Below are 16,322 nucleotides of genomic sequence, written 5' to 3'. Positions count from 1 at the left end.
CTCCCAGTCTCTCTCTCTCCACTCCCCTCCCTAGGTTCAATGGGCTCATGCCCTGGGGGCTCCTGCTTACTGACTCCACCTGCTTCTGTTTTCTGGATCTAGGCTGGGGTGGCCAAGCTACTCACTTTGTGCCCTGAGGGCTGGGCTTCACGTGCTCACTCTGGCAGAGGTCCCCTGCTGTTTCCCCCCAATTTGTGCTCGGTGCTCCCTGGGGCGTAGCTCAGGAACCTGCCCGGCTGCTGTGAGCCATGGCTCCCAGAGCCCTGGGGCTGCCTCCAGGAGGCTGAAGTTCTTTGCTCTGTCGCGCCACCCCTCTGGCAGGCTGCCCCTCCATCCCCTGGGAACAGAGCCTTTCTGCTCTTTTCCAAGTTACCTTGAGTAGGAGAATTGCCTCACTGGGTCCCTCCATGGGTTCTGTCTCTCGAAAATTTAGTTAAAGTCCTTAGTTTCAAAGATTTATGAGAGAGCACCTAAGACAGGATCTGCTCTTGTTGCCATCTTGGCTCTGCCCCCTTTTTTTCCTTTTTTTTTTTTTTTAAAGAATGCTTTGTAATTGAATCTATTTAAGTCTTTTGCTTGTTTTGGTAAGTTGATTTCCAGATAGTTTATATATTTTGTGGTTATTTAGAATGGATTTCCTTTTCTTTTATTGCTTCTCATATTTTTCTATTTTTATATAGAAATGCTGTTGATTTTTGAGAATTTATTCTGTAGCCTGACTTTGTTGAAGTTAGTGTGCCAATTAGTATCTTTGTTGACTCACTGGGGTTTTTCAAAAAACCATCATATCATTAGCATATGGAAAGTTTTATCTCCTCTTTATCAGTCTATCTTCCTTTAATTCTTTTCTCTTTCCCTTATTTGTATTTCTAGCACTTTCAAATCTATTTCAAAAAATAGTGGGAAGAATGAATATTTTTGATTCATTCGTGTATTTATTGGAAAAACGTTCTAGTTAATTTCCATTGTATGATGTTTATTATTGTTTTAAGTTTTTAGAGATATTTTAAAAAATTCCTCTATGTCTATACTTTTTTTAGCATAAAAATGTATTTATTTTGTCAATGATTGTTTTCTAAATCTATTGCATTGATCTTGTAGTTTTGGATGCTTTGATTTTTAATATGATTAATTTTGTTGATTATTTTTCTTTTTTAAAACTTTTTTATTTTGAGTTTTACAATTTTCCCCCAATCTCACTTCCCCCCCCCCCACAGAAAGCAATTTGTCAGTCTTTACATTGTTTCCATTTCCAGTCTTTACATTGTTTACATTGATCCAAATTGAGTGTGAAGAGAGAGAAACCATATCCTTAAAGCAGAACCATAAAGTATAAGAGATAACAAGATTAGACAGTAAGATAGCAGTTTTTCTCCCTAAATTAAAGGGAATAGTCCTTGAACTTTGTTCAAACTCCATGGCTCTTTATCTGGATATATTGTCCATCGCAGACAGCCCCAAATTGTCCCTGATTATTGCACTGATGAAATAAGTGTGTCCATTAAGGTTAATCATCATCTCTATGTTGCTGGTAGGGTATACAGTGTTTTTTTCATTCTGCTCATATCACTCAGCATCAGTTCATGAAAATCCCTCCAGGCTTCCCTGAATTCCTGTCCCTCCTGGTTTCTAATAGAACAATAGTGTTCCATGGCATACATATACCACAGTTTGCTAAGCAATTCCCCAATTGAAGGACATTTACTTGATTTCTAATTCTTTGCCACTACAAATAGGGCTGCTATGAATATTTTGATTATTTTTGTAATGTTAAAACTTCTTACATCCATGGTATAAATTCCACTTGATTATAATAAATTATTTTTGGTTAAATTGCTATGGTATATTTGGTAGGATGTTACTGGAATCAATATTCATTAATCTTAATTTGTTAATCTTTGCAGTGTTTTATTTTTTTCCCTAGTTTAGGTAGCAGGATTAGATTTGTCCCATAAGATTCTGATAAGAGTTTTTTTTTCTTAATTTTTGAATAAATTTTTAATTATAAGTATTAACTATTATTTAAAAGTTGAATAAAATTATCTTTTGAATCTCTCATGTCAAGAGTATTTTTCCTTTGGTGATTCCTCTATAATTAGAACAATTTCTTTTTCTGAGATTGCATCTTTTTTTCAATCTCTTTGAATTTTTGATAATTTGTATATTTTTGCAGGTATTCCTTTATTCTTTTGTATTCTCAGTGTTGTTTGATTATTCTTTTTTATTTATTCTAATTTTGGTCTGATTTCATCTTGTTTATTTGCATTTTTATTGATCTATCTACTCTCCTTTTTTACTTCTTTTTTTTTTGAGGCAATTTGGGGTTGTGACTTGGCCAAGATCTCATAGCTAGGAAGTATATGAGGCTGAATTTGAACTCTTGATTTCAGAGCTGGTGCTTTATCCACTGGGCCATTTAGTTACCCCACTTCTCTCTTCTTTGTAATCATATTGGCAAAGATTTATCAGTTTTATTATTCTTTTAAAGTACTTTTTAATTTTATTTATCATTTCTATTTTTTGTTTTCAAATTTGCTATTTCTCCTCTAATTTTTAATATTTCCTTTTTTGCATTATTTTAGGTTTGTTTATTTATTTATTCTATAATTTTTAGAATGCATATTCAGTTCATTAATCTTCTCTTTATTTTGTTAATGCATGATTATAATAATATAACATTATATTTGTTAATGAACGATATGATTTCCCTCTGAGTACTGTTATAACATAATTATCATAGTATATATTATGTCATAATTATTGTTATGTGTGCTATTATATATTATTATTATTATTAGTTGCACACTGCAAATTTTGGTATGTTGTTATATCATTATATTTTCTTTTACATAACTTCTTAGTTTTGTTGTTTGGTCCATACATTATTTAAAACTTTATTATTTTATTCATTTGAATTTGTACCTTTTGTTTTGTATTCCCCTAAACAATTTATGTTCTTGTTGCATTATGGTCTGTAAGTGTATTTTTGGTGATTTTGGTATTTTTATATGTTTGCAATATCTATGTGCACTAGTAATTTCATGTGGTACAGAGAAATACTTATATTTATATCTGTATGAATCTCTCTTTATATATGTATAGATGCATAAATATTCTTTTGTTGTCTCACTTTGAAGACACAAATGTATTTTAATTCTAGTTTCTACTAAAATTTGTTTAATTCCTTATTTTCTTTTTTGTTTATCTTTCTTTTAAACTTATCAAGATCTGAGAGAAGCATATTGAAGTTTTTCATCACTGTTGTATAACTGTCTGTATATTCTTAAAATTTAGATAGTTCCTTTATGAATTCTAAGGCTAACACATTTGGAGTTTATTATTGATATTGGTTTTTTTGTCTATGGGTCCTTTCAGAATGATATAGGTTTCTCCCTTTTTATTTATGTTTGTTTTTTCTTTGTCTCATAGCATGATGGCAATTTCTGTTTTGTTTTCACTTTATTCAAATATACCAGTTTTATTTTATGTAGGTTTTTGATTTTTAAATGTGCTTCATATAAGCAGTAAATTTTAGTTTTGTTTTCTTATCTAATCTGTCACTCTTTTTCATTTTATTGGATTGTTTAATCTATTCAAATCCAAGTTAGGTTTATCTAAAATTGGTTTTTTTTCAAGTTATGATCTATCCTTATTTGTCCTGTAAAAACAGTATTATGTTTCTTTATTTTATTTTTTTATTTATATTATTTCCATTACTGTACTTTAGTCTTTTTTTAAAAGGTGACCCTCTTCCTAGCTCTCTTCCTGACTCCCTCTTTGCACTTGCTATCCCTTTCCATTTAGGGTTTTGTTTATTAGTGTCCCTGTTCTTCTTCTATCAGGTTATGTATATTTCTACCCTTTCTATTTTCCTCTTAGACAAGTAGATTTTCCCCTTTCTCTCATCTCTTTTACCTAGACCTCTTCATTAATTTTTAAAATTTCACGTTTATTTCCCTTTAGAAGGATTTCTTTCACTCTATTAGCCATCTTCACTTTCTATTTGTTCTAGATCCTTATCTTCCAATTCATGATCTCTGTATTCATCTAGTCTTGCTCTTTTCTCTGTATTCTCCATATAATAAAAGCTTTCACTGTATCAATTCCAAGCTGTACCATTTCTGTACTTCTACTCCTAAGACTTACCTCATGTATTTTGTATTTAACACTTAGAGTAATGTTAATTATTGCAGGTGTCAGGGAGGAAATTGCTCCATGGTAGAGAACCTGCCTCCCAAATTCCATAGTGATCTATATCTTTTTCTTGATTTGCCTGGAAATTTCCCTGAGTCCATATTCCCTCCTTTCTCCCAATTTCAATTGCCCTCAGAATTTCCAACTCCTCTGCATTTTAGAATAAATAGACTTTTGGGGCACCAAAGCCCCAGATCTCATCCAATGTAAATTTCTCATCTTTCTTTTCCTCAAAAGCATTTTCATCAGTGAAACTTCATCTTACCTTCTAAATAAGGCATTCTTCTATTCCTTCCTTTTTCAATCTTTCTGCCTTCTTCCTCCGCTCTTCTTCACTTACTCCCCTGTAGATTCTTCAATTTCCAAGCCAGCAGAGTTTATCTTCCCTTTAATGCAAATCCTTGAGTTGACCCCAGTGAATCACTGACTTCTCTACATTTCCCTGCTTCCCTTCCTCTCATTTCATGTATACACCCATGTTGTAATGTAGTCCCACAAAAGAAGCATTTATCTATAGGCATGGAATGGCCAGGTTCTGCCCATCTCTTAACGATTGCCTCTCCCAGATTTCCACTTTCACCTCTATTTCCATATATATATATATATATATATATATATATATATATATATGTATATATATGTATATATATTTAGAAAGACATTTCTAATTGGTCTTTTTGTTGTCACCATGTTATGGTTGCATTTATTCACTTTCCTTGCATTTCTATTTCCTAGGGTATTTGAGAAGTAAACAATCTTTTCTAAAAACATTTCAAACTTTTAAAAAATATTTTCTTATTATTTATATATTATTCTAATATTTAATAATAATAAAACTTATTATTCTGTATGGTTAAACTTTGATATACAGGATAGTTTACCCTGGACTGTATTTTGAGCTCCACTGCTCTTTATAGCACATTATTCCATTTGGTCCTTTTTCCTTAGTGGCTATGAAATGATCTTGCATTATTCAAAAGTGTTTTCCTTTTGTACTTGAAGTTCTTGTTCCTGATCATTTGCAGAATTTATTATATTTAACCACTGAATGTCTTGGAGTTTTCAAATTTATGTTTTTTTTTTTCTGGAGGCAATTTGTGAATTACTTTAGTTAGAATTTCATTTTTTTATATTTAATAGCTCTAGGCAATTTTATTTTATTATTTCCTTTATTATGATATTTTTTTGTATTTTTATGTTATTCTGAGAGTCCTGTGATCTTTAGCCTATCTATAAGCATCTTATCTTTGAAATTCATATTTTTCTTGTATATTAAAAAAAATTGGTTTCTTCTCTTCTAGTGTATATCACTTTCCATATATTACTTCCCAATCGATTAATCTTTCTCTTGTTTCTTTAGTGAGGTTTACTATGGCACATTTAAATCTTTCTAGTTTTCTCATTATTTTTGCTGTGTAGGACATAAATTATGTTCTAATAATTTTCAATATTCTTTTAAACCACTCAGGAACAGTGTGGTGTGGTTCCATGTCCTCCTCAAATTTCATAGAATCCTTTGTCTCAACAAGTGTTTGATAATTTTTCTTCATTTTGAAATATTTATTCATGCCTGTACTTATTTACTAGATCTGGAGATATCCTTGTGCTGCTTTTGTTTTTCCTATTAATTTACCTGTCTATGTTCAAGATCTCTGGATTTCGTTTTCTTTAAATCTTGTACTTTTAGTTCCTTCCAACCCCCTAATTTTCCTTATTGCTCACCTCATACTCCATTCTCTACGATTAAAGTTTCCTTGAGGACTGGATCTCAAAGTGTCTGGACCTTTTCCTACACTGGGTAATTCATGAATCATCAACCTTGGATTTCTATCCCAATAGATTTTTGGGTGCTCAGAAATGGCCCCAACTTGATGCTGTGCTCTTTCTTCAGTGGTGGTAAAGTGCTGCACAGCTCCCCACATGAAATGTTTTGTCCTGATGATGTCCAATTACCTTTGTTCCTTAGTTTTTTAATCTGGCAATTCAGAGTCCACTGACACAGGTAATTTAGAACTTTGCAGTTTTGGCACTTTTATGTTGTAACCCCTGGCAGGCTCTTGCTTCTGAAAGGCTTTGTTTAAATTGGCTGTCAAGACTAGAGGAAACTTTTGCAGACTGAAGCTTAGGACTCCATGGAACTTGAAGGAGGGAACCAGAAACTGGAGTATAGGGATAGTTAGATAGATAGATAATTACCTGTGTTATGTCTTTAAGTTTGCTATTGTGGCCTTACTTTTGGTAGTATGGGAGGTAAAGCAGAGGTGCTGAGTAAGTTAAAGGTCAGTGAATGTCAATTCCTGCTTTTTTGGAAGTTGTTTTATCTTTGGTGTATATTTTCTGCTTTTGGTAGGTTTGAGAAGTTGTAGGGATTTGAAAAATGCCCAGTCTTCTATCTTGCTTCTCATATGATTGAGAAGTTCCTTTCACTATTGATGACATTGAAATATCTATAGCAAGTGGTAGAGGTTGGAAATAAGCAAATGGGTCAATTTCCAGGATTAACAAGGAAAGAAGAAGAAGAAGAAGAAGAAGAAGAAGAAGAAGAAAAAAGAGGAAGAAGAAGGAGGAGGAGGAGGAGAAGGAAGGAGGAGGAGGAGAAGCAGAAGGAGGAGAAGGAGGAGAATAAGGAGGAGGAGAAGAAGGAGAAGAATAAGAAGAAGGAAGAAGAAGAAGAAGGAGAAGGAAGAAGACAAGGAAAGAAGTAGAAGAAAGAAGATGAAGATGAAGAAAGAATTTGAATAAGGAAGAAGAAAAAAGATGAAGAAAGAAAAAGAAGAAAAAAGATGAAGAAGAAAGGAAGGAGAAGGAAAGAAAGAGAAGAAAGAAAGAAAGAAAGAAAGAAAGAGAAAGAAAGAAAGAAAGAAAGAAACTATTAACCATTAACTCGTGGTAAAATTTTTGAACAAATTTCTTATTTGTAAACCCAGGTCTCAGTATAGCATCTGGTACAGAGCAGGCACTTAATAAATAAAACATTTATTGGCTATTGTAATATCAATGCATGTGGATGTTGTTGTTAGAAGAGATCAGGCAGGTGAAGCTAGGTGATGCAGTGAATAGATCACCAGCCCTGGAATCAGGAGAACCTAGTTTAAATCTGGCCTTAATCACTTAATAATCACCTAGCTGTGTGATCTTGGGTAAGTCACTTAATCCTATTGCCTTGCGAAAACATAAAAAAAGAAGAGATCAGTTGATCAAATAAAAATCACCACCACTTTTCTTCCCTACTTCCTTGCCTCTGAGATATAATCAACAATATTCTACTAAATTCATTAGCCTATTTTAAGCCAGGCCCTCCAAGGAAGTGGTCTTGCCTCAGTTCTTATTAGATTGATTAAATCAATTAAGAAAGTATTATATCACCTAACAAAGCTAATTACTTTCAAATAAGGTGCTGGGGGCAGGCAATGGATCCCCATTATCAGTGGAAAAGGTAATCACTAAAAGTCAGCATAAGTTAATGTGGTAAGGACAAATCTTACTAAACTAACCCTGTTTCCTTTTTGTTTTTTTCCACAAAGTATTTGTTGTTCAGTCATTTCATTTGTGCCTGACTCCTCAAGACTCAAGACTGGGATTTTCTTGGCAAAGACCCTGGAGTTGTTTACCATTTCCTTTTTTGGTTCATTTTATAGATGAGGAAACTGAGGCAAATGGTGTTAGGTGACTTGCTCAAAGTCATACAGCTAGTACATATCTGGGACCAGATTTTAATTCAGGAAGAGCCTTTATAACTCCAGGTTCAGCAATCTGTCTCATGGTATCACTTTATGCCACAGATATAATTCATCTGACCTTCAGTAATACACTTCACCACACTTGTGTGTGTGTGTGTGTGTGTGTGTGTGTGTGTGTGTGTAAGATACTCTAGGCATATGGGACAATATTTACAAAGACCCAGGATAAGAAGCCAGAATGCTGAAGAGGCCAGCAAGTATGTCAGTTTAGCTAGAATGCACAGTGTGTAGGGGAGTAATGTGAAATACGGCTTGAAAGGTAGGTTGGAGCTAGTCTGTAGAGGCTTTAAATTGCAAGTGTAAGAATTTGTATTTTATCCTAGGGCAAATAGAGAACTTTATGACCATACAATGAATTTGTCAGACCTCTATTTTAGGAGAATTATTTTGCCAACTGTTATAGAATTGCTAGATTAGAGGACAACTAGAACTGCTAATGAATGCATTGGGGTTACTGAGACAGTGGTTTCTCAGTGGAGAATGTCAGCATTCTTTCCTTACTCCTATTCTGTTATGCATTGGAAATAATAATGAGTTTGGAATTATAAGGCACAGTTTTGAATCCTAATTCTGTGGCTTATTACATCAGTCACCTTGGTGAATCATTTAACCTCTAAACCTCAATGAGCCTCAGTTTTTTCATCTGCAAAAAAGTTGGACTAGATGACCTCTAAGAACCCTTCCATGTTTAAATTTATGATCCTACAACCATTTTACCAGAAACTTGGGTATTAGCATAGATGGTATGCTGGTCACATTTTTGGGTGAGAAGCAAATATACAAACTAGGTAATGAAAACACTGGATTATGCTATTGTTATCCACAATACAAGGATTGAAACAGTTGACTGAAATTGATTTTTACTAAATACAATGAAATATCATTTGGATAAATGTAAAGTTTGGCCTTTTGGTTCAAAAACCCAATCATATAAGTACAGGATTGGGGGGAACATGATAAGAAAGAAGCTCATATGAAAAGGATTGATAACTTCTAGTAGATTAAAAGCTTAATATGAATCAGCAATATGACTAGCAGTAGGGGTGGCTAGATGGCACAGTGGATAGAGCACCAGCCCTAGAGTCAGGAGTACCTACATTCAAATCCATCCTCAGTCACTTAATAATCATCTGTGTGGCCTGGGGCAAGCCACTTAACCCCATTGCCTTGCAAAAACCTAAAAAAATATGGCTGGCAGTCAAAGAATGAATACAATTCATTGGTAGAGCATTCTATGTCCAAAGAGGGGGAGATGGAAGTCTTGGTATGTTTTCCCTGGTCAGATCTTACCTAGACAATTGAATCAATTTCTAGGAACATGGTTCTTTAATAGTCTAAGGATCTGGCTTCTAAAAAGCTTAAAGAGCAAGGAGAATTTTGCAATGTAACACATAACATAAAAAAGTTGTCTTTCTGCCATAACTAAGTAAATGAAACCAGGGAAGGGAAAAAAAGAACAAGCATTTATTAAGTGCCTAGGCACTACTAGGCATTTTGCTATGTACTTTATAAATATCATTTTACCTGCTCCTTTTAGCAACCTAGAAGGTATTATTCTCCCTATTTTGCAATTAGGGAAATAGAGGCACACAGGTTCAGTGACTTGCCCAGGCTCATATAGCTGAGAAGTATCTGACACTGGAGCTAGTCTGTAGAGGCTTTAAATTGCAAGTATAAGAATTTGTATTTTATCCTAGCACTTCTCCACCTAGCTGCCTAACATTCTCTACACTCAATGTGTAGACTGGTCTTCCTTCCAGAAGGGCAACTCAAGGGGCTTTGAAGGATTCCTCTTTACTTTTCAGAGAATCAGGCAGAATGAAGAGTTCCTTAAAGAAATAAAGGAAGGGCTTCAATATGAAAAAAAATCTGCAGAGGCAGAGAGGAATCGTTATTTATTTCAGGAGGTTGAAGGTAAAAGAATGTGGCTCAGAGGAAAGGGATGAGGGACTGCTGAATACTTGAAACTAAGTAAGAGAAATAATATTTTAAAGTGTTTCTAATTTATAAATTGTATACTATTAATTAAAATTATAAATTAAATATATACCAAATTTATAAGTAATACTTTAAAGTAAAAATATATTATGAGCTCAGTCAACTAATAGTCATTTAACTAGCCCTAATTAAGTACCTATACTGAACTAAGTCATAGGGATATTAAGAAAGGCAAGAGACAGTTTTTACTCTCCTAAAGCTCATGATCTGATAGAGGAGACCATAATTTACAAACATGATATAGACAGGATTTAGATAGTAAAAGGAAGATGTCAGTATTAAGAGGAATTCCAAAAGATTTCTTGTATGAGGTGGGACTTGGACTTAAAGTAATTCAGGAAATCTAGAACAAGATGAAAGAGAGAGTTCTAGTGAGGACCACCAAACTGGTGAAAATGCCTCAAGTTAGGACAATGAATATTATGATTCAGAAATAACAGAGGCAAATGTTGCTAGAGCACTCTCTCTCTCTCTCTCTCTCTCTCTCTCTCTCTGTATGTGTGTGTGTGTGTGTGTGTGTGTGTGTTAAAAACCAAACAGGATTTTATATCTGATCATGAACTCAAGGGTAGCCAATGAAGCTTATTTAATGTGGGGTGTGTGTGAAATAATCTTGTTCTTTAGAAAGATCACTTGCTTGGAGGATGGAATGATTGAGTCAATGATATCAACTACCAGTCTATTGCAATAGATAGCCAGGAAGTGGAGGCAAGGACATATACCCAGGTTGTCAGAAAGGTTGTATCTAAGAGATACTGAATCCTAGGAAGATGTAATCAAAAAGGACTTAGTAATTGAGTAGATATGAGTGTGTCAGGAAACAGAATGAAAAGTTCAGGATGAGACTTAGGATAATTCACAATAATAGGAAACTTACAAATAGGGGAGGTTTTAAGGGGAAAGCTAAGATAATGAGATCAGTTTTGGACATGTTTAGTTTAAGATGTCAAAAAAATGTTTGGTTTGAAGTATCCAGGTGGCAACTGGACTTACAAGACTATGGGTCAGGAGAGAAGACAAGACAAATAAATAAGACTCATCTGTAGAGAGATGATGGTTGAATCCATGGGAGCAATACATTATTTAACCTAAAAAGAAAGGTAGAGGAGAAAAACCCTAGTAGAATATATATCTACTACATAATTACTATAGAGAGGAGTGGCAACATAGGAAATGTTGAAGGAGAATAGCAATAGAGATAAACAAATTCACGGGAGACATAATCTAAGCAAAGAGTCATCAACAAAACTCATTACATCAGATGACTAAACACAAATGTTCACTGATAATAGTCAAGGTAAATTTGACATTCACTGAGACTTTGTGGGATGAAACCCTTGTTTTAAATGTATTTCTTGAAATTTTACCTTATTCCAAAGAAATAAGATTGATGAAAGGAAATGAGTAGGGATAGTGCTGTGCATTCAGAAGATAAACTTATGTGAGATAACAGGAAATAGAAGGGAAAATTGTTGAAGAGAAATATAAGCAAAGATCATTGAAGGCAGAAGCAACATTGATATTAGTATTCTAGTTCACTATTGGTCTCCTGGATAGAGAGAAAAATTAATGAAAGTTTGGAAAAGAGATTACAAGGTTAGAATGGAGGCAGGATATGGTGATGATACAAGACCTCAATTACTTAGCTATATATTGAAGTTTTTCTTTTCTCTAACCAAAACAAAACATTTTTTTCACTTGATTTTTCATCCTTTAAAAATATAAGGAACAAATGAGGAACTTGCTGTTTTTCATCTTGTTTTCATCTAATAATGTAGGACTGGTTGCTGAGATATAAGTTATGATAAGTTTAGGAGGGTGAGAATCTTAGAATTTAAGATAGAGATGGAATGGAAAACTGGAGATGGATGGAAATGCACCATTGGGTTTTAGGAGAAAAAATTTCAAAGACTTCAGGTAGTATTCCAAATCCTAAATTCTACAAGGGGAAAGTTAATCCAGGGGAAATGGAACACTCTCAAGAATGAAATTCTAAAGTCACAAAGAGAAACAATCACATTAAGGAAGAAAAGAGGAATTTGTTTGCAGAGATGGATGCTGAGCACAGGTGACTCATCAGCTAACTGGGCTTTTAAGAATATATTATAGAAGATGGAAACAAGTGCAGGTAATGGAAGTATAACACTAAAGAGACTTATGGTCCTGTAAGGATATTGTCAGAGCACTAAATCTCAATGAGCTGAGGCTAATCATTAGAAAAGTTAAGTACAACAAAAAGATCTTTTCTCCTTTTCTCCCAAATCTTTGAGAAAAGAAAGGGATCAGAGAAGGGATAGGACTTTTGCTTAAAGGTAATGAATTGCTACAAGAGTATGGGAATACTCAACTCTTTTTTTTAACTTTTGTTTTCTCTATCAAGGGAAAAAAGTCTGTGCCTGGAAATAACAGAAACTCAATTACTGATAGAGGATTGATACCTCAGATAAGTAGGGATTTATTTAGAAAAATGTTATAGAATAGAAGAAGAGCAGATGTATGGATTTTTAAAAAAGAAAGAACATGGTGTTTACAAATATAGGTTTATAAGATTGATTTTAGAACTTTTTCTTTTTTTTTGTTAGTTTTTTTGCAAGGCAATGGGGTTAAGTGGCTTGCCCAAGGCCACACAGCTAGGTAATTATTAAGTATCTGATGCTGGATTTGAACTCAGGTACTCCTGACTCCAGGGCCGGTGCTCTATCCATTGTGCCACCTAGCCACCCCCCAATTTTAGAATTTTTAAAGAAGTGTGAACCCAAAGATGACTCATCAAGAACAGGTTGTGGTGGATTAACTTAATTTCTTTTTTAGATAATTATGATTGACTGGTAGGTCAGGGTAACACTGAGACTACTGCTTATCTACATTTTATCAAAGCATTTAACAGACTATTATGCTACTCTTGTAGAAAAGATGGAGAGATGTGGGCTAGAGAAAAGTACATTTAGGTATATTTGAAACTGGTTGTTGTTCATGCACTGGAACCAGTTTGAAAGGAGATATCTAATGGAGGGTCCCAGAGATCTGTTCTTGGCCATTAACATTTTCATCAATGACTAGGACAAAGGTATGGATGTTTTTCCTACTAATTGGCATATGAAGAAATATTGGTGGCAGAGCTAACAAACTGAAGGACAAAGTTGGCATAGAAAAAAGATCTGGCTGCTCCAACAGTGAAGGTCTGGATCTATCAAAATGAAATTTAGAAAGGATAGATATGAAATACTCTGCTTGTATTCAAGGAATTAACCTTTAAAAATACAAGATGAAAGAAATATTTCTAGAAAATGGTGTATCCAAAAAAATTCTAGTGGGGTTTAGTGGACTGCAAATTAATATAAACAAAAATAATAGAACATGAACTAATTGAAAATAACATAAAATGACAGCCAAAAAAATCAATCAATCAATAAACATCATTAATCTCCTACTATGTAGTAGGTACTGTGCTAAGAAGTGGACAAAAGATGATAAAAATCTTAGTTTATATTGGAATAAGCACAGTTGAATCATTATATTTTTTATGAAACTGAAAGTGACCAAGTATTTTCAATTGTGTCAAACTTCAGAAATGACATTGATATGCTTTACAGCATCTAGAGTGGGATTATGGGGATGGAAGTACCTCTCAATTATTCCATATGGAATTGGTTAAAAGAATTAGGGATATTTAAAGTAGAGAAGAGACTATTTGAGAAAGACATGCTAGAAGTTTTCAGGTATTTGGAGAATTAACATGTGGTAAGGGGATTTACTTTGCTCTGTTTGGTTCCAGAGCATAGAATTAGTTGCAATGGATATCAGTTAATCAGTCAACAAACAACAAAACATAGTTCTTTCCTTCAAGGAATTCACAGTCAAACAGGGGATATTACATACAAGGAAATAGCCATATAGATATATGCAGTTTAAAGTTGTTAATTTCAGAAGGAAGGTACTAGGAAATGGCAGGATGAGAAAAGTCTATCAAAGTTAGAATTTGAGCTGAGTCTCCAAGGAAGACAGGAGACAGAGGTGAGAAGGGAGAGCATTTTAGGTACATAGTGAAAAAGCAGAGTTAGGAGATGAAGTGTAATGTGTAAAAAATAGGAAAAATGGTCAATAGTAATTTAGTGCTTCCTGTATTCAAGTTGGAGAGTCTCATTTTTAAAGTATAGCTGAAACCTAATTCTTTAAGAAAGACATACAGTAGCTAATGCTGTTTGAGATCCTTTCTGGAAATTGAACAGGTTTTTAAAATCTAGGTACACTCAACCTAATAATCTATCTTGGAACAATGGGACCTAATCTTGAATTCTCCAGAAAGGAAATATAACTTTGTTAAAGTTCATTCCATTGCCTCACAACTGTCCTACTTAGAATGTCTTTATTCCTCACTGATCTATATTCTTCATGATGGTATAGAAGTAAACATTCAGACATATTTAAAATATGGTTTAAATAATTTTCAGATCACTCAAATTCAATCATTCCAATGTTTAGCACAATTAAAATGGCAGTTGGGTTAGATGCTATTGGCTGATACCTAAATAATACATAAATTGAAACTAAGTTCATTAACATGGATGTCCCTTCCATTGACACATGGTATAAACTCTTTATTCCTTAGAAGATTGCCATGGACAAAAGTATTAATCATTGTAGTCAGCCTTTTTGTCATAATAGACTTTCATTTCCCCATTTTTACACATGAAGAGATGGTGCCTGAGACAGGCTACATGGTTTTCCCTAAGGTTATACAGTCATTGAATTGTAAATTCAAGGCTTGAACAGGTCTTCTGACTCAAGATTTAATGCTCTTTCCACAATACTTATATATCCATGAATGTGACATGTGATGTGGGTGGTGCTAGATTTTCATATAATGGTAGTGTCAGAGATATAACTGCCCAAACATCTCATTCTTCTTCTTCTTTCTGAAGTTGTCAGAATGTAGTAGGTTCTTACATGAATCAACCAGCTAGGGAGCATTGTATATAATTTGGTTACCAAATGACAATAAGCCTGTGGCCATTGCAAGGGATAATTGGAGTGTATGCAGGGAATCTTCTTAATAGCCACAGCATCCCTAATTACTCATTAGATATTGATCCATCTACTGTACAGATGAATAGTCTAGACCTTCCAACAAATGATCCCTCCTCTACCCCATCAGATTCTATATAGATAGTATGGCCTGAGGAATGATAAACTATATCTCTCATATTCAGCCATAAGTCCCTTGTTCCCTTTTGTTTTCTTCTCTTATCCTTCATAAACTACTAACCCAGTTCACAAGGCTTGGATAAATTACTTTTAATGGTCACCTTGGCTACTCTCCTGGACATAGTGATTTCTAGAAGCATCGTCCAGAGATATGAACTAAATTCTGTTACACCTCCTCAGATAGTTTTCTATTCTGGCTGCAAGATTTCATCATGCCCTTATGACTGGGTACCTTCTCCCTCACCCCCAACTTCTTTTTGAGTGTTGGCTTTCTTCATTAGATTGGAAGCTCCTTAAAGACAAGAAAAGTCATACATTTTCCTTATAGCTTTAGTATTTAAATAGTCCCTGGTTACATAGTAGACACTTAATAAATAAATGTATATTGATTGTAACTCTGTGTGTTTTAAGTGGCAGTAGAATAAAATCAAAACAGTACAGAATCTTTGTAATAGCAAACTGAAACAAAGTTGATACATAGCATCCTTTGCTCCCTCTAATTGATGGAAGGAATAAAGGGAAGGAAAACTGGAACTCTTCAAGAATAGCTAGGCAAGGGCTCAGGGAAAAGAGGGGGAAATGGGAAGCAGGGCATTGCCACCTTTTTAGTTCCATAGTATCTGGATTGACTCATGGTATGGTTAGTGTGGACAAGTTTTATGATTTTTCTATTCTGGTCCCAACCCTACTCCATGTGTTCAAAATGAAGGTCCATATCTATGCAGCCCCTACAGTTGTCTTGGAACAGTCTTAGCTCTCATGCTGTCTAAGCCAGAACAAGTAGAATCTTGAGTTATGTTTTGACTAGTAGTCAGGATTAAAAAGTAAGTATGAATGAGCAAATCATTTGATTGTCCTCTGTGGTCAATGTGGCCAGTAGGGCGTGCCATTCTGCATCTTCTGTGCCTTTTTGTTCTGAAACTTGTGGCAGGAGAAAATCTAGATACCATTCCTTTAGGAGTTATATGTGTGTATGTACTTCCTACCTTCAAACAACCAGTCAATCAGCAAGCAATAATAAAGTACCTACTATGTATCAGATACTGTGTTAGGTGGTAGGGTTATAAAGACAAAAAAGAGACAATTCCTATTAAGAAGGAATTTATATTCTAGCACATGCCTCTTTGATCTATTGTTCCTAGTAACTTCCAGAATGATTTAGAAACATACAGAAACTTGTGAAAT

This window comes from Macrotis lagotis, chromosome 1 (genome assembly GCF_037893015.1).
Source record: "Macrotis lagotis isolate mMagLag1 chromosome 1, bilby.v1.9.chrom.fasta, whole genome shotgun sequence".
Classification (NCBI taxonomy): domain Eukaryota; kingdom Metazoa; phylum Chordata; class Mammalia; order Peramelemorphia; family Peramelidae; genus Macrotis; species Macrotis lagotis.
The sequence above is the reverse complement of the archived record's forward strand: the minus strand, read 5'-3'. Positions refer to the sequence as shown.